The sequence below is a fragment of the Panthera pardus genome, unplaced genomic scaffold (genome assembly GCF_024362965.1).
Source record: "Panthera pardus isolate Hobbes unplaced genomic scaffold, ASM2436296v1 HiC_scaffold_7, whole genome shotgun sequence".
In the NCBI taxonomy this organism is placed as follows: Eukaryota; Metazoa; Chordata; class Mammalia; order Carnivora; family Felidae; genus Panthera; species Panthera pardus.
Window position 1 is genome coordinate 16186408 of NW_026527002.1, and position 23915 is coordinate 16210322.

At 37.1% G+C, this 23915-nt stretch overlaps 1 long non-coding RNA gene across 1 annotated transcript; it reads left to right on the top strand.

The window, feature by feature from the left end:
• Window positions 1-1673: 1673 nt before the first annotated feature.
• On the top strand, window positions 1674-19725 carry LOC128775269 (uncharacterized). Its single transcript, XR_008419904.1, has 4 exons — window positions 1674-1830; window positions 5304-5404; window positions 5560-5595; window positions 19541-19725. It is a non-coding gene; the product is annotated as an uncharacterized LOC128775269 (long non-coding RNA).
• The last annotated feature ends 4190 nt before the right edge of the window (window positions 19726-23915 follow it).

The window sequence follows — 23915 nt, forward strand, 5'->3', positions numbered from 1 at the left end:
GGATTTTGAGGACACCTGGGTGGTTTGGTCAGTTGAGCATCTGACTTCAATTCAGGTCATGATCTCACGGTTCGTGAGTTCGAGCCCCGCATTGGGCTCTGTGCTGACAGCTGAGAGCCTGGAGCCTGCTTCAGATTCTGTGTCTCCCTCTCTCTCTGCCCCTCCCCCACTCATGCTCTGTCTCTCTCAAAAATAAGTAAACATTAAAAAAAATTGAAAAAAAGACATGGATTTTCTCATTTTGTTTTTTGATATTTTTGTCCTAATTATTAAATCAATACATATACATACAATGCTCATTTTAACAATGAGTGAACATAAAGAAAAATGTTAGTAGTCTCTCCCTCCTTGCTTTCCTAACTCCTTCCTTCTAGTAACCAAGAGTAACAATTAGTTGGGTATTCTCCCATATCTTTCTCTCAGACAACAGAGTTTTATAGATAATATTTTGCCCATGACCTCACTGCAACATGGAGCACAAGACTCAAAGGCTTCGGTATCCTCTTGCCAAAAATAAGAATGATTCAAAACCACAATGAGATATTATTTTACACCCATTAGGATGGTTAAGATAAAAAAAAAAGACAGAAAATAACAAGTGTTGGTACAGATGTGGAGAAATGAGAACCCTGGTACATCGCTGATGGGAATGCAAAATGGTGCAGCCACTTGGAAAACAGTTTGGCAGCTCCTCAAAATGTTAAATATAGAGTTACTATATGACCCAGCAATTCTACAGCTAGGTGTAGATGCAAGAGAAATGAAAACTTTGTCCACGCCAAAACAAATGTTCTTAACAGCATTACTAATCATGGCCAAGAAGTAGAAACAACCTAAATGTCCATCAACTGATGAATGGATAAACAGAATGTGGTGTATCACACAATAGAGTATTATTCGGCCATAAAAAGGAATGAGGTACTGACACATGTTACAACATGGGTGAAACTTGAAAACATTATGTCAAGTGCAAGAAACAAGTCACAAAAGACCACATAGTGTGTGATTCTGTGTACGGGAAATGTCCAGGCAGATCATCAGAGACAAAAAATAGATTAAAGCTTACCAGGGCTAGGTTATCAGACTTCTGTCAGTCTGGAAATATTCTATAATTAGATTCTGGTTGGGTGCACAACTCTGTGAATATACTAAAGCTCACTGGTATGAGGGTGATGTCAAATTTCAGTAGGGTGAGATTGCCAATACCATCACATAAACAGGAAGTCTGGAGATGGAGGCACTTTGGGACTAGGTTAATGATTTCAATTACAGATAACACTGATTGCTGGACATCAGAAATGAAATGTCCAGCAACTGAAGCTAGGGGACCGAAGTTGAGGAGCAGTCCTGCTTACATCTTGGGTCTTTTTTTTTTTTTTTTTAATTTTTTTTTCAACGTTTTTTATTTATTTTTGGGACAGAGAGAGACAGAGCATGAACGGGGGAGGGGCAGAGAGAGAGGGAGACACAGAATCGGAAACAGGCTCCAGGCTCCGAGCCATCAGCCCAGAGCCTGACGCGGGGCTCGAACCCACGGACCGCGAGATCGTGACCTGGCTGAAGTCGGACGCTTAACCGACTGCGCCACCCAGGCGCCCCACATCTTGGGTCTTTATAGTGTGACAGCTGACATCATAAAGTTGGACAAAGTTTCTGAGGGAGGGCTGGGGAAAGGAGCAGACGGCTGAGAACTGGTCCTTGAGGGATCTGCCACTGTCCTGGGATGGGAAGAATCAAGGAAGCAACTGACAGAGAAGGAAGGATTATGCCAAAATCTCTTCAATTCTTTGAACTACAGGAAGAAAAGGTTTTGGGGAGGAGCAAAGAGGGGTAAACTGTTTCAAAAGTAATGAGAAAATGGAATTTGAATTATTTATCATCAGCATCATTAAAATACATGATAAAATTTAAGTAATCAGAGTATGAATAGTGATAATAGCAATACCATTTATATAAACTTTACAAAAATATTTTCACAGACATTATTGAAATCCATTGATTTATTCAACAGATATTTATTGGATGTTGGTTATATGCAAGGCATGTATGCTAGGAGAGAGTAGTATAAAATATAATTTGGTTCTTGCCTTCTTGGAACTCAAAGTTTAGCTTTCGTTAGCATTTCTAACAGATCCTTGAGTGAATTATAAGCAAACCTCTGTGTTAAGAATGTTTCTTAGTGGATTTTTCTATGGTAAGAATATTCCTTTTTTCTGGGTCAAGAAATGTAAATGAAATCAAACAATAAGAAGTCATAGACCTTATGTCCTTTCTCCAGGAAGCATGGAGATCTGCGAAGATACATCCCAATATCAGCTAACTCTCGTTCTGATATGGATGGCAGGTTGATGACATTAGTAAACTAGCCAGACCATCTAAACCCTTGCTACTTAATGTATGGTCTACGGACTAGTTGTGACAGCATCACCTGGAAGCTTCTTAGAAATGCCTTATCTTGTTTTCTATCCCAGATTGGCTAATTCCAACTCTGCATTTTAGCAAATCCTCAAGTGTTTCCTATGCACGTTCGAAGTCTGTGAAGCACTGATCTATGCTACTTTCTTAAATGCAACACAGAAATATTTTTCTTCTCAGAGAAAGGGAGCTAAAAGTAGGGAACAAATATTTACTGCAGATCTGTTATGTAATAGGTACTATAAGTCTCCCCAATGTTTTGTCATATGATACTTAATATAACAATAGAGGTAGAATTTATTGCTACCAAGGAGCAGATGAAAAAACAGAGGCTCAAGTGGCACCATTGTCACCCGCCTAGGAAGTGCTAGGACTGACATTTGATGTCAGGTGTTTCCATCTCCAAAGCCTTTCCTATTATACCAAACTACCTTTTAAGCATATGAAAGAAGGCATTCTAAAACCTTCCAGAATAAAATGTTACTTAAGAATTTCACTAAGGAAAGCATGATTCAGAATCATATAACTATCAACATTGAGATCTATCTTATCATCGCAAAGTGCTTTCTTTGTTAATCTTCACAAAATCAGGTTAGGCAAAAATTACCTCCATTCTGTAAACAAAAAAGCTGAAGCTCAAAGTACCTAAAAATTTGTACACAGTCATAAAGCCGTGAGTCAGAGTCAGAATGAGGGTGAAAAGGCTTGACTATTCACTGCTAATGTTCTGGCAGACTAGTCTCTAAAGTCATTTAGGTGCTTAGAAAGCCAAGGTAACTCTTACAGCTGTTGGCTGTAGTAGTTTGGAGCCAGCTGGGTTGCTATTTGGGACATTCAACTTTTGCTAACATGACTGCATAAAACCATGTGGAATTCACCCATCATTATGGATGCCTTTGCCCTGTACTATCCACAAATATGTATTAATTTATGAGGTCGTATGATCAAATCTTTAGAAGAGTGTACAAGGCTCAGCATGATGTGACCCTTGGACCCCCTGCCTATTCTGTCATCTTATGTGACTTGGTTCTTGGCTCTGGATGCCCAGCTTCCGTGGCATTCTCTTATCACTTCCTAGTATAGGCTGTGCGTCTTCCCAACTCATCTCCTTTGCACAGGCTGCTTCTTTGTCTTCTAATGCTCACTCTCCTCTTCCTTGGCTTATGTTTATTCATTCCTTCTTCAGGCCTCACCCTTAATTTCACTTCCTTAGGGAAGCTTTCCCTAACCCCTTGGTCCAGGTCAGGCTCCCCTGTTGGACACTTTCATAATCCCCTGTACTTCTCCATCATGGCACTTATAGTGTAATTAATTATTTGGTTGATTATTTCTTCAAGGTGTAACTTGCTCCACTAAGCTGTGAATTCTAAGAAGGCAAGTACAGTATTTTATTTTAAACTACTGTCTCCTAGCACACATGCCTTGCACATAATCCAATAAATATTTGTTGAATAAATCAATGGATTTCAATAATGTCTGTGAAAATAGTTTTGTAGATTGTAAAGTTTTATATAAGTGCTATTGCTATTATCATTATTTATACTCTGGTGTTTGAAATTTGTCTTGTATTTTAATGATGTTGATGATAAATAATGAATTTGTATATGTTAAATTAATTGTAATATATTTTCTTTTAATAGCTGATCCTAACTTTAGCACACCTGATGGTTTTTTATACGATATGCATAAGAAGGGCAAAAGTTAACCAGGCAAAGACAGGCAGATTTTCATTCGACTGTGACAGGAATCCTAACCAAATAGAAATGATTTAAACTTCTCACCTGACCTCTTGCTCATAAAATGATGAGTCAATCCTAAGAGATTCACACTTAATCCAGAAGAATTTTGGCAATTTTTCTGGTACTACTTGTTCCTAGGAGACAGTATGTGTTTGCAGACAAATGTGTTTGCTTTTTTTTTTGTCAGAAAACATAGACTATGTTACACAAGATGCTTCCAACTTCTGCCATAGTCGCTAAGACATTAAGATAAATTTTAATTTATTAGTTCCAACTTCAACTCTTCAAAGCCTGGTATTCTCTACTCCTTGGCTCTTTTTAAGTGATTTCTGTTCTGTTCTGTGTACCAAATAGACCAAGTCTCTGCCCTCAGGAACTTACATTCTAGCAAAATAATAACAATAGCTAACTTTTATTAAGAATTTATTATATGCCAGACACTGTGCTGGGAACCTTGTGCAAATAATCTCATATAATCCTCACAATCCCATGAATAGAACCATTATTATTTTCACCCTCATTTTAAGGAGAGAGGAGAGGTTAGGTAGTTTACTCAAAGTCAAGTTTAAAATTTATTAGATATAGGGGCGCCTGGGTGGCTCAGTCGGTTAAGCGTCTGATTTCAGCTCAGGTCATGATCTCACAGTTTGTGAGTTCGAGCCCCACGTCGGGCTCTGTGCTGACAGCTCAGAGCCTGGAGCCTGCTTCACATTCTGTGTCTCCCTCTCTCTCTGCCCCTTCCGTGCTCATGCTCTGTCTCTCTCTGTCTCAAAAATAAATAAACATTAAAAAAAATTAAAATTTATTAGATATAAACCAGGATGATGTTCATGGCCTTTAGCAGCAGCTAAAGGACATTCAGTATTCAGAATGGATACTGACTATGACTTGGCAGCAGGGTCTAGGAGGCCAGTGAATTCCCTTTACTTCCTGGATTACGGACTGCTCCAGGGGTTGTGGGGGAGGGGTAGATAGATCAGGAAATTAATTGAATTTCAGTGCTGAATTTAAAACAAGACATTTGTAAGAGTTTGGTAATTAAATAGAGTATTAGAGAATCAATTCTGCAGACACATTATTCTGCCTGACACTGCTTAAGCCCCTTGGGGTAGGTAGAACAAGAATGAGGATGTGATCTCTCATCTCAAGGAGCTCAGAACTGGGAGACCTGAGAGTTTGTCTTGGTGCTGATCTCAGGAGTTGGGTCACCTTGAGAGAGTCACCAGCTTTTTGGACTTCTTGGAGAATGGGTTAGTTTTCTAACTGGTAAAACTCAGGTGGGGGGGGTAGCACAGTGATCTATTTTTATGGAGCCTTAAATCATTAATGACCACTTTTAAGGGTGTTCAGCTTTCTTCACATACATGGAATGTCCCATTTAGCTGATACTGTTTTCTTTTTACAGCGGTGCTGTGATAGCTTGAATTTGAAACTCTACAAGGTAATAACATTGTTCCAAACTGTTTAAATCATTTAGACCAAGTAAACCCTGTACACAAATATGTAATTACATGAATTGCTGTTATTGATGTTAGAATGAAACTGTTTACCCAATGGAAACTAAAGGTGTTCTCTAATTAAAGTCTTTTAAAATCATGCTGATATTTGTACAGTTTAGATCATAATTATGCTAAAATAATTCTTGGTGCTTCAGGGAACATGTGGCTATAGAAAATAATAATGTTGTTATAATTATTTTCAGTGTGTATTTAATGATGTAATATTTTATGCAATAGTAATGTTCAGATGCAACCGGTTGTTAATGATGTGATTGTTGAAAACAGTAAACTCCATTATCATTAAAAAATCTGTGACTGAGCATTCTACTTTTTGTTGTATATGCTAAAGCATTTTTTTCATGTGTATGATAAATATCATGTATTGTTTTCATATACGGTTCCTCACCTATATAAATACACCAGAATAGAACTTTCCAAGGTTCACACTTAGAGTGCATTCAGAATGCACACACTCTGGTATTTATCCTTCCTCACAGACCACACATATTTCTGAATACTGTCAGTAACTGACGTGATGGCAACTGGAACAACAGGAACTAGAGAGATGAGTAAAGAAGAAAAAGATTGACATGACATCTCATCTCCCAGGCCTAATTCCTTTACTACTGGTAGCATGCTACTCCACACCTTTGTTTATTACTTTTAAAGCCTGGATGAACTATACTCAATGAAAGCACTACACCTACTTTAATTACTGAACAAGTCTGCTTTGTTCAAATCTTCAAGGCCCTTGCAGCTGGACAGGTGCATGTTCAGAATAATGAGACTAAAAAAGTCCTCATTTTGTGGTGTATGAATATATCCACGGAGGAGGACATTCAGCGTTGCTTGTCACAGACAATTCATGGTATAGTGCTGCAGTGTGGGAAAGCTGGAAAGTGTTCACGATCCAAAGGCAGGTGGACCTGGGTTCAGATCACGGTTCTGGAACTTATTAGCTATGACTGTGGTCAAGATACTTAACTTCTCCAAGCCTCCATTTCCGTAGACCTTGGCTTCTCAACAGTGGCACTATTGACGTTTTAATAATTCTTAGCTGTGAGGAAATTTCCCATGAATTGTAGGATGTTTGGCATCTCTACCCACTAGCTGCCAGTATCAGTTCCCCCTAGTCATGACAATAAAAAATGTCTCCAGACATTGCACATTTCAATAGAGTAAATCACCCCTTTTTAGGATTCACTGCTTCAGATGTTAAGTGTTGGGTTATAGAACCCACTTCATACCTTTGAAGATGTCCACATTCTGGTGCTTGGAACCTACAAATGTGTAACTTTAATGATAAAAGGGGATTCAGGTTGCAGACAAAATAAAGGTGCTAATAAATTGACCATAAGACAGGAAGATTATTCTGGATTATCTGAGAATATCTAATGTAATCACAAGGGTCCTTAAAAATAAAAGGATAAGAGAGAAGAGGTCAGATGGTGCAGTGTGAAAAGAACTTAGATTGAATTTTCTAGCTTTGAAGATGGGTGGAGGGGTCCACAAGCCAAGGAATGTAGGCAACTTTAGAAGTTAGAAAAGGCAAGGAAACAGATCTTACCACAAGTGTATGGGAGGGAACACAGCCCTACCAATACTTTAATTTTATCTCAATGAGGCCCATGTCAGACTTCTGTCCTAAAAAAACAGGAAGATACCTGTTGTTTTAAACCACCAAGGTTATGGTAAATTGTTATTGCAGCAATAGAAAATTAATACAATAGAACTATTGCGAAAATTATGAGATAATGCATATTATTACTATTGCCAGAAAAATAGTAAGTGCTCAACCAATATTAGTGATACTCTTTGGTTAAGAAAAAAAGATTGGGTTATGTCACATTTATCTGTAAATTTTATGCCTTAGGCCTTTAAATTTTTTTTATTTTTTATTTTTGTCTGCATGAGAGAGAGAGTGACTGGGGTAGGGTTAGAAAAGAGGAGGACAGAAGATCTGAAGCGGGCTCTGTGCTGACAATGCAGATCTCATGAACCACGAGATCATGACCTAAGCTGAAGTCAGACACTCAACAGACTGAGCCACCCAGGTGCCCCTGCCCTAGGCCTTTTAAAAGGATTCATGAAACTGAAGGATACCAGACACCCTCTCCCTAATCCTAACCCAAACTCTAGCCATAACCCTAACTCTAACCCTAACCCTTAACTACTAACCACTAACCCTAATCCTAACCCTAACCTTAACCCTAACTCTAACCTTAAAGTTATCCCTCTGGAGAGGTCTCTGAACTGCAGGATAATAGGCACATACCCTCACAGTGTCCCTAACCCTAACACTAATCATTATTATGGTCCTAAACTAAACTTTAACCTTAGATCTGAGGGGAAAAGAAAAAAGATTTGGTATATATATATATATATATATATATATATATATATATACACACACACACACACACACACACACACACACACAATGAAATATTACTTAGCCATAAAAAAGAATAAAATCTTTTCATTTGCAACAACATGGGTGGAGCTAGAGAGTATTCTGCTAAGTGCAATAAGTCAGTTGGAGAAAGACAAATGCCATATCACTTCACTCACATGTAGAATTTAAGAAACAAAATAAATAAGCAAATGGGGAAAAAGAAGGAATGGAGAGGCAAACCAGAAACAGGCTCTTAACTGTAGAGAACACATTGATGGTTACCAGAGGGGAGGTGAGTGGAGAAATGGGTGAAATAGGTAATAGGGATTAAGGAGTGGACTTGCTGTGATGAGCACTGGGTGTTGTATGGAAGTGTTGAATCACTATATTGTACACCTGAATCTAATATTACACTGTATACTAGCAAACTGGAATTAAAATAAAAACTTAAAAAATATTAAAAAAAGGATTCATAGATTTCATGCAACATGCTATCTGGACATGCTACTTGTTCAACTGTAGCAAGAAATTCTTCATTCTGCCTTGATATTCAAGCTGTTGCTTATGTGTTTCAACCTACAATTCTGTGCTCTATATCCCCAGCTCTCTGAGTCCTTGACTCCATTATCCTCTAAGGTCTTCCTTTTTGTAGTCATTACTCTAGTCATGTATCTTTGGCTCTGTCCTTTGAGCTCTCTTTTGAGTGTGATAGTTTTCTTATTTTATGGGTCTTGCACAACAGTGATAATAAGGCATGTAAGCCTATGTCTCAAACCTACAGAAGCAAACCCCCTTCCTGGGATAGAAACAGGACAACTGGGATAGCTTTGTTTTATGCATTGTGGTGTTCTGTTGTTTGGTGCCATTACATTTATTTTTTTTCCATCAAGTTTTTTATTTAAATTCTGGTTGGTTAACATACAGTGTTAGAATTTAGTGATTCATCACTTACATACAACACCCAGTGCTCATCGCTACTAATGCCCCTCCTTAACTCATCAACCATTTAACCCATCCCCCTGCCTACTTCCCCTCCAGTAACACTCAGTTTGTTCTCTATAGTTAAGAGTCTGTTTCCTGGTTTGCCATCCCTCTCCCCCTTTCCCCCACATGTTCATCTGTTTTGTTTTTTAAATTCCACATATGAGTGAGCCATTACGCTTAGAATCATTACGTTTTCCCAGTAGACTGATCAATGTCTCTGTCTCCAGTAATTTTCTTTTCTCTGAAGTCTACTTTATCTGATATTAATATAGCCATTACTGTTTTTTTTAAATTAATGCTTGCATGATATATCTTTTCCCATATTTTAACCTTCAACCTACTTGCACAATTGTATTTGAGGTGAGTTTCTTATAGATAGCCTACCATTGGATCATATTTTTAAATCCATTATGCAATCCCTGTCTCTTAAGTGGTATAATTAGATGATTTACATTTAAAGTAATTTTGATTATGTTAGGATTTAAGTCTACCATTTTATTACTTGTTTTCTACTTGTTACCTATTTCTCATTCCACTGTTTCTATTTTTACCCTCCTCTGGGTTACTTGAATGTTTTTAGGATTCCATCTTGATTTATTATTGTCTTTTTTAGTACATCACTTGATATAGTTTTCTTAATGACTGCTTTAAGTAATACAATATACATATATAATTTATTATAATCTAGTGGTATAAATGTTTTCCCACTTTGAGAAAACATACTTCTATTTAGGCCTCTTTACCCTTTCCACCTTTTAAATATAGGTGGGTTTTTTTTTAATATAGTTTTCTTACATGTTACAATACATTGAGCACCACATCAGGTGCTGTTATGCTTTTTGTTTCCATCATCAAAATGATTTAAGAAACATGAGGCATAAGGATAACAATGCAATAGCTTGAGAGTCCAGAAATAAACACTGACATTTATTGTTAATTAATTTCCAACAAGGGTGTCAAGATAATTCAATGGGGGAATAATAATCTTTTTAACAAACGATGCTGGGACAACTGAGGGGGCATGCCAGAATCTCATCAATTCTCTGAACATCAGGAAAAAATTTCAGGGGGAAAAAAGAGGGGAGTAAACTGTTTCAACAGCTATTGAGAAAATGGAAATGGAGTTATTTATCATCGACATCGTTAAAATATAAGATAAATTTCAAGCAATCAGAGTATTAATGATAACAGCAATGCCAGTTATATAAAATTTTTATAGTTCACAAAAATATTTTCATAGACATTATTTAAATCCATTGATTTATTCAACAAATATTTATTGGACATTGGTTTGTGTAAGGCATGTGTGCTAGCCTAGCTTTCCACTGGTTTCTATAGGACACCCATACTATCAACATCAGAAGCAACAACAACTGACACAAATTTCAGAACATTCACAGTGACTCCAGCTCACGTGTATGAACTCTAGCTTATATTTGCTTTCCCTACACTTATGTCAATTTCCCCTTCCCATTGCCTGTCCTGTAGACTTCAAGTTTTAGCATCAGAAGCAGAAAACAACAGCCCCACAGAGATTTATTAAGCTTTACAATTACATAATATCACACTGCTATAACCAATTCTCTTATGTATATATGTATATCCTAGTGGTATTGCCTCTCTGATTGAACTCTGACAGATACACTAAAACAAATAATCCTTTGCCAGTTTACTACAGACTTCTCCAAACTGGGCTTTCATTATTTTAACCAACAATTTGGATTGGTGACTTAGTTATTTTTTAAGTAAATATTTTATTTTAGAATAGTTTTAGGTTTATAGAAAAATTGGGAAGATAGTACAGACAGTTTCCAATTTCCCCAATCCTTAGTTTACCCTATTATTTTTAATAACAGCTTTATTGAGATATAATTCACATACCATACCATTCACCCATTTAAGGTATACACTCCAATGGCTTTTAGTATATTCACAGAGTTGTGCAATCATCATCACAATCAATTTTAGAACATTTTTATTTTCTCCCCCATGAAAAACCTGTACCTACTAGTAGGCATTTTTCCTCCCACCCTAGGCAACCACTAGCCTACTTTTTTTCTCTCTGGATTTGCCTATATTGGACATTTCACATACTTTGAATCATCCAATATGTGGTCCTTTGTGACTGGCATTTTTCACTGACACTATGTTTTCTGAATTCATTTATCTTTTACCAAGTATTGTTATTTCATTTCTTTTTATTACTGAATACTATTCCATAGTATAGATATGCCAGCTTTTTAAAAATCCATTATTTATTTATTTATTTATTTATTATTATTTTTTAAATTTACATCCAAGTTAGTTAGCATATAGTACAATAATACTTTCTGGAGTAGAATCCAGTGATTCATATCCTACATATAACACCCAGTGGTCCTCCCAACAAGTGTCCTCCTTAATGCCCCTTGCCCATATACCCCATCCCCCCATGAAACCCCTCCAGCAACGCTGTTTGTTCTCTATATTTAAGAGTCTCTTATGTTTGTTCCCCTCCCTGTTTTTATATTATTTTTGCTTCCCTTCCCTTATGTTCATCTGTTTTATATTTAAAATTCAACATATGAGTGAAGCCATATATTTATCTTTCTTTCTCTGACTGACTTATTTCGCTTAGCATAATATACTCTAGTTCCATTCACATAGCTGCAAATGGCAAGATTTCATTCTTTTTAATCACCAAGTAATATTCCATTGTGTATATATGCCACTTCTTCTTTATACATTATCAGTCGATGGACACTTGGGCTTTTACCATACTTTGGCTATTGTCAATAGTGCTGATATAAACATTGGGGTGCATGTGCCCCTTCGAAACAGCATACTTGTATCCTTTGGATAAGTACCTAGTAGTGCAATTGCTGGGTCATACGGTAGTCCTATTTTTAATTTTTTGAGGAACCTCCATACTGTTTTCCAGAGTGGCTGCACCAGTTTACATACCAGAAAAATCCATTTATTAATTGATGGACATTTGGGTTACTTCTACTTTTGGGCTGTTAATGAATAATGCTGCTATGAACATTTGTGTACTAGTTTTGGATGGACATACATTTTCATTTCTCTTGGGTATATACCTATGAGTGGGATTGCTAGGTTTATGTTTTGTATTTTGAGGAACTTCCAGACTGTTTTCCAAAGTGACTACTACTTACATTTCTACTGGGAGTGTAGAAGGGATTATTATCTGTCTCTTTTTTTTTATTATTAGAGCTATTCTTTTGATTATAGGGTGTGAACTGGAAGCTCATTGTGGTTTTGATTTGCATTTCCCTTATGACTAATGACACTGAGCATCTTTTCCTGTGCTTTGGTGGCCACATGTATATCTTCTTAGGAGAAAAGTCTATTCACATCCTTTGCTCATTGTTAAATTGAATTATTTATCTTTTTATTATTGAATTGTAAGAGTTCTTAATATGTTCCAGATACAATTCCCTTATCAGATATATGATTTGCAAAAATTTTCTCCCATTTTCATGTTCCTGATGGTGTCTTTTGAATCACAAAAAACTTAATGTGGATAATGTCTAATTTATCTTTTCATTGCTGTTGTTACTTGTGCTGGGAACATCAACTTTTAAGTGAAATCCTGAACATTAATCTGTTTCATAACACTTTCATTGGCAGTTGAATCATTTAAATACAAAACAAAACTTAGTTTGATAAACTTGGTATCCCATTAGGTAGAAAAGGATAGAAAAGCTGGGGTATAAGTTGAGGGTATACCAAGTAGAACTGTCCCATCATAGCTACATTTACATCAAATGAACTGAGAGCATGTGTACAAGGTACCACAAATGTCTGTTAGAGTTGAATCCGTGCACCACTGAGATATGCTCTACTGACAACCAACCACTTACAATGGGGGTTGCACATAATCTCTTAAAGAACAGATTTACAGTGGGAGGGTCAGTGAAACAAGTCATAGTTCCTGTTCTTGCACCTGTTCCCAAGACTACAACTTGTATTCTTCATCCTTCTCCTCCTCAACCCATTTAATATTTTCCCTATACTTGGCCATTATTTCAGCCTCTCTGGATTCTCTGCCTGGTGGAATCACCAATACCTTCATCTCTGGGGGTACTGAGGCTTTGACTGTCTTATTCCATCAGGCCATAGTTAGTGCATTCACTGTTTATTATTATTCACTGGGAATGGAAACACTAAGGGATGTTCCAATTAGTCCTTCAAGTTGCAAGCTCTTTCCTGACCCAGAAAGTAGCAGCAACCTTGTAATCACAGTCAATTATTACAAAGAATAGAATAAGTCCTTTCTTTGCTTGTTGACCCAAGAACACGAGAAGTCTAAAGTGACCAGGCATTAGCTGTAGTTGTGCGTTCAGTGAAACATCATTATGTGACTGGTGAAAGTATTCCCTCCTCTTTGGGAATGAGGACATCTAATCCAGAGTTGCAGAGGTGGGAAACATATATTCTGCAAGTGGGCTCATGAAAGTGATGCTGAGAGGAGCTTGATTTCTGGACTTGTGAAATGCACTTTTGAAGAGCAGGTACGGTACATCACGCATTTGTTCAATGCATATATCACATCCTGAAGGACTCTGCAGCAACACTGTGGGACCTTGTCTCCAAGCTGGCACCTTAACTGAGACATTCCAAAGATCTATCAGGCTGATGCTCTGGGGAATGTGGTATGTGGAGAATTAGTGTGTCCCATGGCCTTATGCCTATGGTCACACACCCTTTTGCTGTGAAATGGTTTCTTCAATCTGTGACAGTGTTTCACAGGATCTCATGTTGGTAAAGTACATTCTATAAGCCCTTAGAGAGTGGTGCTGTCAAAACTGCAGGCAGACTCAACAAGAAAAAAAAAAAAAAAGAAAATACCCAAATAAACAAAATCAGAAATGAGAGATGAGAAATAACAACTGACACTGTAAAAACACAAAGGATTATAAGAGAATACTACTAAAAATTATATGCCAACAAATTAGAGAACCTAGAAGAAGTGGATAAATTCCTAGAAGCATACAATCTTCCAAAACTTAACCAGAAAGAAATAGAAAATCTGAACAGTTATAAGTAATGAAACTGAATTGGTAATAAAAAAAATGACCAAAAAATAGAAGTCAAGGAACAGATGGATTCACAGGTGAATTCTACCAGACCTTTAAAAAAATGTTAATACTTATTCTCCCCCAACAATTCCAAAAAATAGAAGCTTCAAATATATTCCACAAGGCCAGGATTATCCTGATACCAAAATCAGACAGATACTACAAAAAAAGAAAACTATATGCCAATATCCCTGATAAACAGAGATGCAAAAATCATTAACAAAATATTACCAAATTGCATACAGCAATACATTCACAAGATCATTCACCATGATCAATGGGATTTATTCCTGGGATGAAAGGATAGTTCAATATTTTCAAATCAATTGATGTCATACACCACATCAACAAAACGAGAATAAAAATTATATGATCATCTCAATAGATGCAGAAAAAGCATTTGATGAGATTCAACATCCATTCATGATAAAAACTCTCAACAAAGTGGGGTTAGAGGAACATACTTCAAAACAACAAAGGCCATATATGAAAAACCCACAGCTAACATCATACTCAATGGTGAAAAACGGAGAGCTTTATCTCTAAGGTCAGGAACAAGACAAGGATGTCCATTCTTGCCAGCTTTACCCAGTGTAGTACTGGAAGTTCCAGCCACAGCAATCAGAAAAGAAAAAAGAAATAAGAGGCATCCATACTGGCAAAGAAAAAGTTAAACTGTCATCATTTGCAGACAATGTGATACTATACATAAAAAAACCTAAAGACTCCAGCAAAAAAACTACTAGAATAAACGAATTCAATAAAGTGACATGATACAAAATTAATAACCAGAAATCAGTAGTGTTTCTGTACACTAATAACAAAGTAGGAGAAAGAGAAATTAAGAAAAAAACACCATTTACAATTGTACCAAAAAAGAATAAAACACCTAGGAATAAACTAAACCAAAGAAGTGAAAGTCCTGTACTTCAAAGACTATAAAACACTGATGAAAGACATTGAAGAAATTGAAGATGACACAAACAAATGCAAAGGTATTCCATGCTCATGAATCGGAAGAATTAATATTGTTAAAATGTCCGTATCACCCAAAGTAATCTGCAGATTCAATACCATCCCTATCAAAATACCAACAGTATTTTTCACCAAACTAGGACAAATAATACTAAAATTTGTATGGAACCACAGAAGATCCTGAATAGCCAAAGCAATCCTGAGAAAGAAGAACAAATCTGGAGGTATCACAATACCAGGTTTCAAGATATATTACAAAGTTGTTGTAATCAAAAAGTATGGTAATGGCAAAAAAATAGACACATAGATCAATAGAACAGAATAGAAACCCTAGAAATAGACCCATGATTATATGGTCAATTAATCTTTGACAAAAGAGGCAAGAATATACCATGGGGGAAAGTTTTTTCAACAAATGGCTTTGGGAAAACTGAACAGCTACCTGTAAAAGAGTGAAACTGGACCACTTTGTAACATCATACACAAAAATAAACTCAAAGTGGATTAAAGACTTAAATGTTGAGACCTGAAATCATAAAAATCCTAGAAGAGGACACAGACAGTAATTTCTTTGACACTGGCCATAGCAACATTTTTCTGGCTATGTCTCCTCAGGCAAGGAAAACAAAAGCAAAAATAAACTTTTGGGAGTACATCAAAATGAAAAGTTTTTCCACAGCAAAGGAAACCAACAAAACTAAAAAAAAAGACAACCTACTGCATGAGAGAATATATTTACAAATGATATATCTGATAAGGGCTTAATATCCAAAATACATAAAGAACTTATACAACTGAACACCAAAAAAACCCAACCAAATTAAAAAATGGGCAGAGGAACTGAATAGACATTTTCCCAAAGAAAACATATAGATGGCCAACAGACAGTTGACAAAGTCTCAGCATCACTAACCATCATGGAAATGTATATCAAAACCACAGTAAAATATCATCTCACACCTGTCAGAATGGCTAAAATCAAACGGACAAGAAATAACAAGTGTTGGCGAGAATGTGGTGAAACAGGCACTCTCGTGCACTGTTGGTGGGAGTGTAAATTGGTACAAGCACTGTGGAAAGCAGTATGAAGGGTCCTCAAACCTAAAAATAGAAATATCATATGATCCAATAATTCCACCATTGGGTATTTGACCAAAAGAAAATGAAAACATTAATTCAAAAGGTATATGTACTTCTATGTTTATTGCAGTATTTACAACAGCCAAGATATGGAAGCAATCTAAGTGTCCATCAATAGACAAATGGATAAGAAAAATGTGGTATACATATACAATGGGATATTATGCAGCCATAAAAAATATCATGAGATCATTTGGACTCCGCTCTGTCAGTGTGGAGACTGCTTGGGATTCTCTCTCCCTCTCTCTCTGCCTCCTCCTGTGCTCTCTCTCTCTCTCTCTCTCTCTCTCTCTCTCTGTCTCAAAATAAATAAATAAACTTAAAAATATTATGAGATCTTGCCATTTGAGACCAAATGGATGGACCTAGATGGTATCATGCTAAGTGATATAAATCAGTCAGACAAAGACAAATACCATATGATTCCACTCATATGGTATCTAAAAATACCTCAAAAAATGAACAAACCAAAAGCAGAATGAGACCTATAAATACAGAGAACAAACTGGTGGAAGGAGGTAGGAGAATGGGCAAAATGAGTGAAGGGGAGTGGGAGGTACAGGCTTCCAGTTATGGAATGAGTAAGTCATAGGAATAAAAGGCACAGCATAAGGAATATAGTCAATGATATTGTAATAGTGACATGTCAGGACAGATGGTATCTACACTTGTGAGCACAGCATAATGTATAAATTATCAAATCACTACATCACACACCTGAAACTAATGTAACATTGTGTGTCAACTCTACTCAAAAAAAAAAAATAGCAAAGAAAAAAAAAGTACTGCAGGCAGGGAAGTCACATCCTTATTCATCCTTAGTCAAAGACTAATTACTGCTCCTCCAGGATTGAAAAGATCCACAATAATCAGTTTATCCAAGAGACTAGCTGGTCTTCTCAGGGGCTACCATATATACATATATATATACATATATATACATATATATACATATATATATATGTATATATATGTATATTTTTTTAATGTTTATTTATTTATGAGAGAGAGAGAGACAGACAGACAGAGCATGAGTGGGGGAGGGACACAGAGATAGAGAGACACAGAATCTGAAGCAGGTTCCAGGCTCTGCATTGTCAGCACCGAGCCCAACGCAGGGCTTGAACTCATGCACCTCGAGATCATGACCCAAGCTGAAGTCAGATGCTTAACTGACTGAGCCACCCAGGTGCTCCTCAGGGGCTACTATACTGAGAACACAGCTTTGGTCTCCATTTGTTGCTTCCCAGTTCTGTATTCAGCAGTGGCATCTATGGGGAGAGAGCCTGTAATGCTGTGCCCATTTTTAACTTCCAGTGCTGCCACCATGGCTATCCTGTGTGTGGACACATTGTTCAAGCACTGGGTCAGCTAAGAAGAGTTACTCAGTTCACCCGGTTGCAGTGTTTCATCTACAGTGGGTGTTTTCTGGTGGCTACTAAAGCAAACCAAAAAGCTCTACTTCTCTGTGCCTACTCCCAGTGAAAAGAACAGCCCTGCCTAAGTTTAAAGCTAAGTTCTCTTTTCTGCTTATTATGGATCTTTGATAAGAAATACAATTGCTGAGAAGTCTGTTTTGCTTGCTGTTTGCTACGAGCATTGTGAAACCTTTCCTGAATGTAACTCACTATGTAATAGAGTAAGTTGTGAAACTTCCTAAATGTAGTCTGGTGTGTAATAACACACCTAGTGTGTGTATTACACACCTAGTCTGGTGTGTAATAGAATAAGTGACTGTACATGAACTAACCGGCATTTCTCGCTTCTGTAAACCTGCTTGCTTAACACATCCCTCCCCTTCCCCCTTCCCCCTTTTTCCTCCTGCCACAAGTAACGGACAAAGCCTTCCCGCCAAAGGCCAAAGGACGCCCAATCAGAGAACAACAAATGTCCTTACTTTAAAACCAACTGATCAGGCCCCTCATAATTTGAAACCTCCCCTGTGCTATTTGTCTCTGTCTATAAAAACGCTGTACCAACCCTGATCGGGGCCTCTTAGCGTCACCGGCAACGAGTGCGCGGAGGTCCAGGTTCCAACCTGCAATAAACGACCCTTGCCGCTTGGCTTTGACTTATGACTCTGGTGGTCTCTTGTGGGATCCACGACTTCGGGCATTACACCAGAAATCTATCTACATATATTTTCCCAGACCTCCTTCGCTCTAATTTTCCAGTTTTGCTGCTTCCGGGAATTAATTAACCAGCCAAGACATCACCACTGCCCACTCCTCAACTGGGGTTATGGACAATAATACAGAAAACATTTAGAGGGATTCTCTGTAAAGGGGAGCAGAGGTTTGGGGTGATGGCTGAAGAGAGAAAATGGCTGAAGACAGATCAAGATAATTTTTTTTAAGATAAGAAGAAATCAGAACATGTCACTGTTGATGAAGATAGTGCAATAGAAATGAAAAACTATGATGTAGTACACAGAGAAGAGAATTACTGGAGATGGATTCCAATAGACTTGAAATGCATTGTAAATGGCAGTTTACTATTTGAGGATAAGTAATGGTACATTTTAATCATTTCTATATAAATGTAATGCAGCTGTACAAATTAATTATTTAAAAACCACACATTAAGCATCTTCCAGGAGATAAGAACATGCTATTTCTAGGACAACAAGCTAGGTAAGAATTTCTTAGAGAACTTACAATCAGAAATGATTGTGGAAAAAGTGATTGCAATTCAATGTGAGAAATGCTATAATAGAAGCATGGGATTAAGGATCTTCATTTTGATATAATATGCTCCAAACGCTCAAATAACTGCTTAGATATATAGAGTCTAACTAAGTATAAAAGATATACAACTAGTGCTTTCAGGATTTAAAAATATCTTTTATCTACTGTTCTTGTACTTACAGGGGAGAATCAAAAGAGAAACTAGTTCTTTATAATTTGTCTTTTTTTTTCCCTCACTGCAAAATAGAAGTGACGTAAATGTAAATGTGGTTATAAAAAGTTACAATTATGAATAATTGGTACTGTCAGTTACGGATCCTGATAAATTGCTGGTATGTAGAATCATTAAGATAATTGGGGGAAAAAAAAGTTACAAAATCAGCTACTGCTTCCCTAAAAGGTTATTAGGGGGAAATAACATCAGAATAGAGAAAATGAAGCTGATTTTATTTGGGCTTTACTGGTTTTCACTGAGCATGCATTATGCATAAAACTGCCTAGTATCATTCAGTTTCTAGAAGGTTTACTTTCAGGGGCAAAGGAAAGTGCAACTCTAGGAAGAAGAATGTAAGTCCAGAGACAGAAAACATCTTCACATTTTAAGGAGATGTTCTGTATTTTTCAGATTAATACCACTGATGTGTAAAGTCTTCAGAGGAGAACATGGATGAGGGCCAGATGGAGCTGAATCTGGGCAATAGACAACAATGACATTTGGGAGTGACCAGGGCTGCCCTAAGCCAAACCAAGATCCATCATCTTTCCCGTATCCAATCAGCCTCATTAAACTGCTTCCATTTCCCACGTGAAGTGTGTTCTCTTATAAGATTCAAAAAACAAACAAAAAAATCTATAGTTTTCTAATTTTATTAGGTATAAATTATTTTTTGTCATGATATAAATTGTATTATATTTATATAAATGATTATATATGAACATTGAGATGAGTTACAGTTCACCAGTTGACATATTATATTTTATTTTTATTTAAAAAAATTTTTAGGTTTATTTCTTATTTTCAGAGAGACAGAGATAGCATGAGCGGGGGAGGGGTAGAGAAAGAGGGAGAAAGAGAGAGAATCCCAAGCAGGTTTCATGCTGTTAAGGCAGAGTCTGATGTGGGGCTCCATCCCATGAACCATGAGATCATGATTTGAACTGAAATCAAGAGTTGGATACTTAACCAAATGAGCCACTCAGGTGCCCCTATATTTTAAACATTTAATTAGATGTTTTAAAATTTTGGAGCCAGTATCATTTTTGTTTCCTTGTCTAAAACATATCAGTGTCCCTTAAAATGTCATAACCATAGGTGCTTTGCAATAATGCCTCATGGATAAAATTTAGGTGGTATATAGCAAAAAACATGATTCTTTTCTTTTTCCTTATTCAGGAATGCCTCTCCTAACTCAGGTTTATAAAGTTATTCTATTTGTTCATTTAATCGATTTGGAATTCATTTGTGCATGGTGTAGAGAGAGAACTGTATTTTCGCACATATGTATTTCAAATTGCCTCATCTGTTTGATTGTTGGTGGATTGTTTGTTACAGGGACTGCTTAAGTTTAGTAAGCTACTCAGCTGTCCAGATTGTAGAGAGGTCAGGAGCTAAAGATTGAATGTGTCCCTCCAAAATTCTTATGCTAAAACGGTAATCTCCAATGTGATGGTATTTGGAAATAGAGCCTTTGGGAGGTAATTAGGTCAATGGGTGAAGTCCTCATGATGGGATTTGTGCCCTTACAAGACGAAACTCGAGGGGCACCTGGGTGGCTCAATTAGTTAAGCGTCCAACTTCAGCTCAGGACATGATCTCATGGTTTGTGGGTTTGAGCCCCACATCGGGCTCTGTGCTGACAGCTCAGAGCCTGGAGGGTGCTTCCAATTCTGTGTCTTCCTCTCTCTCTTCCCCTCCCCAACTCATGCCCTGTCTCTGTCTCTCAAAAATGAATAAAAATGTTTAAAAAAAAAAGAGAGAGACTTGAGAGAGCTTGCTTCCTCTCTGTTGTCCTCCATGTGGGGACACAGCAAGAAGATGGCCACCTGCAAACCAGGAAGAGAGTCCTCTCCCTGATCTTGGACTTCCCAGTCTCTGAAACTGTGAGAAATAAATTTCTGCTGTTTAAGCCGCCCAGTCTATAGCATCTTGTTTATAGCAGCCTGAACTAAGACATCAGGTAAAGAAAGTGAGGTGCCACAGGCAAAATACAGGTAAAGCTTGGAGGAAATGATCTTCCTTTTCCCTTGGTGGGAAATATATGTTTATAATATTATATATAATTTATATATATCATATATATAATAAAGTTATGATTACAACTAGTGACCATTTTGTAAGAGATATCTGCTGGTGGCAAGTAATCAAATTCTATATAAAAGGACAAACCTAAAAACCAGAGCTGATCAATTTTGAACTTTAAGATGTCAATGATCTCTACAAAAGAGCTTCATGTTAGAAGCATGTCTCAGATAGGAACTTCCCAAAAGGAATCATAAGATTTGACATTAAAGTATATATGGAATGTGATTCTGGTCCTGGAAGAGACTCCAGGGAAAGCCTTCTCTGTGAGCTGTATCGCCGCCCATGAGAAAAGGTCTGATGTAGGCTCAGAGCACTATGTAAAGAACCTTGCTTCACTGAAGGTCTGAGCCTGACTTAAAAACTGCTTACAGTATGGGCACCTGTGTGGCTCAGTCGATTAAGTGTCTGACTTTGGCTCAGGTCATGATCTCGTGGTTCGTGAGTTCGAGCTCCACGTTGGGCTCTGTGATGACAGCTCAGAGCCTGTAGCCTGCTTCAGATTCTGTGTCTCTCTCTCTTCTCCCCTGCTCACACTCTGTGTGTCTCTCTCTCTCTCTCTCTCTCAAAAATAAATAAATGTTAAGAAAAAAAAACAACTGCTCACAGTAAAGTTCTCAGAACTGGATAGAGAGGTACCTGTAGAACAGCAGCAAGGGAGAATGGAAGTGGAATCCCTGGCTTGCTCCTTGCAGGGTGGCTATGGACTGGCTGTGTTCTCTGGCAACCCTTTTCAAACAGCTACTTTCTTTGGGATCTGCAACCATACTCTTCACATTTAGAGGTGGTAAAAACTTCCTGTAATTGCTATCACTATGGTTCTTCCCCATCTTATGTTGGTTTCCCTAACACCTGCCTACACCTTTATAAATAGACCAATTATTACTCTCCTTAATTACCCAGTTGACTTGTGCTGTTTCCTGCTGGGATCTAGGTATATACCCATTCTGTTTGTGTCAAAACTTGAAATAGATGATTCTCAGAGTCTCTGAGGGGAAAAGTGTGAAGGTTTATTTATAGTTCACATCACTCTGAGGGTGTGTACCCTTTTGAAATCCCAGGCTTATAGAAGAAGAACATCAATTAGACTCACCCTGACTAGGATCTGGGCTTCATCTCTTTTTCCCCCCAAAAGCTTAAAAGCAAGTTTGCCAAATTCAGCAAAAGTCAGCCTCTCCACTTAACCTGAGTTCCAGCCTCCACTGAAGATCTGGCTTGAGAATTCATTTCTTCCTTATCAGTTCATTAATGCTTTTAAGAAAATGATGTTTTACCTTTTACCCAGAACTTTTCAATTGTTTTCAGCATATAACCACTATATTACTAAAAATGGAGGAGGTCCTCTGTTTTTTCCTGCTATGGCAAGTGAGAATTTTTCTCTTTCTTATACCCTTTTCGTCTCCTCCCTCCATCCTCTTGATATTGTATTAACAGGGGTTTTTAGTTTAGTTCATTTTTTGTGTATTTATTCTATATTCAATGGTTTTCTGCTTTGATTATAAAAATATTCATTACTAGTTATTCAAAATATTTGAATATTTTCATCACATATTTCATCAAATATGAAAATATTCATAATCATGAATATTCAAAATATTCATAATCATGAATATTCAAAATATTCATGCTGAACAACAAAAAAGAAAATACTATGATTACCTTTTCTTTCCTATTTTTCCTGCAGTTGATAATTGGCTTTCTTTAATTTTCTTAGTTTTCTTTGAACCTACGACTAAATCTTACCATTTCATACCTATCATAAACATCTTGATTGATAATTTGACAGGGTATAAAATTCACAGATATAAATTATTTATCAAAAGATTTAAAAAATTTTTAAAACTTTTAATGTTTATTTATTTTTGAGAGAGAGAGACAGAGCACAAGCAGGAGAGGGCCAAAGAGAGAAGGAGACAGAATCCAAAGCAGGCCCCAGGCTCACAGCTGTCAGCACAGTGCCTGAGGCAGGGCTCTGGAACTCAGGAACCACAAGATCATGACCTGAGCTGAAGCCGGATGCTTAACCGACTGAGCCACCCACACGCCACCCCCACCAAATTTTCTTTAATGTTTATTTTTGAGAGAGAGAGAGAGAGAGAGAGAGCAGTTGGGGATGGGGCAGAGAGAGAGGAAGACACGGAATCTGAAGCAGGCTCCAGGCTCTCAGCTGTCAGCACAGAACCAAATGTGGGCTGAAACCCACAAACCACGAGATCATGACCTGAGCCACCCAGGCACCCATACCAAAAGATTTTTGAATGCATTGATCCATTGTCTTTTTGTTTCTAATCTTGCTATGGAAAAGTTTAATGTCATTGTGATTCCCAATCTTTTGTATTTATCTATTTTTCTCCCTGTTTGGTTTTAATATCTTTTTTCCCCTACAGTTCAATATAGTGAAGTTGATATGGGTACTTTCTTAAAATCTATTTTACTAGTCACCCAGCCACTAATATCTGGAGATTCTTGCCCTTAAGTTTTAGACAATTTTCTTTTTTTCTCTCTTTTTTTTACTAAAGTATAATAGACCTGCAATATCCTATTAGTTTCAGGTGTACATCATAGGGATTTAATATTTTTATACATTATGAAATAATCTCTATGATAGGTCTAGTTACCTTCTGTTACCAAAGTTATTACAGTATTATTCCTTATGCAGTACACTACATGTCCATGACTTATTTATTTTGTAAGGAGGTTT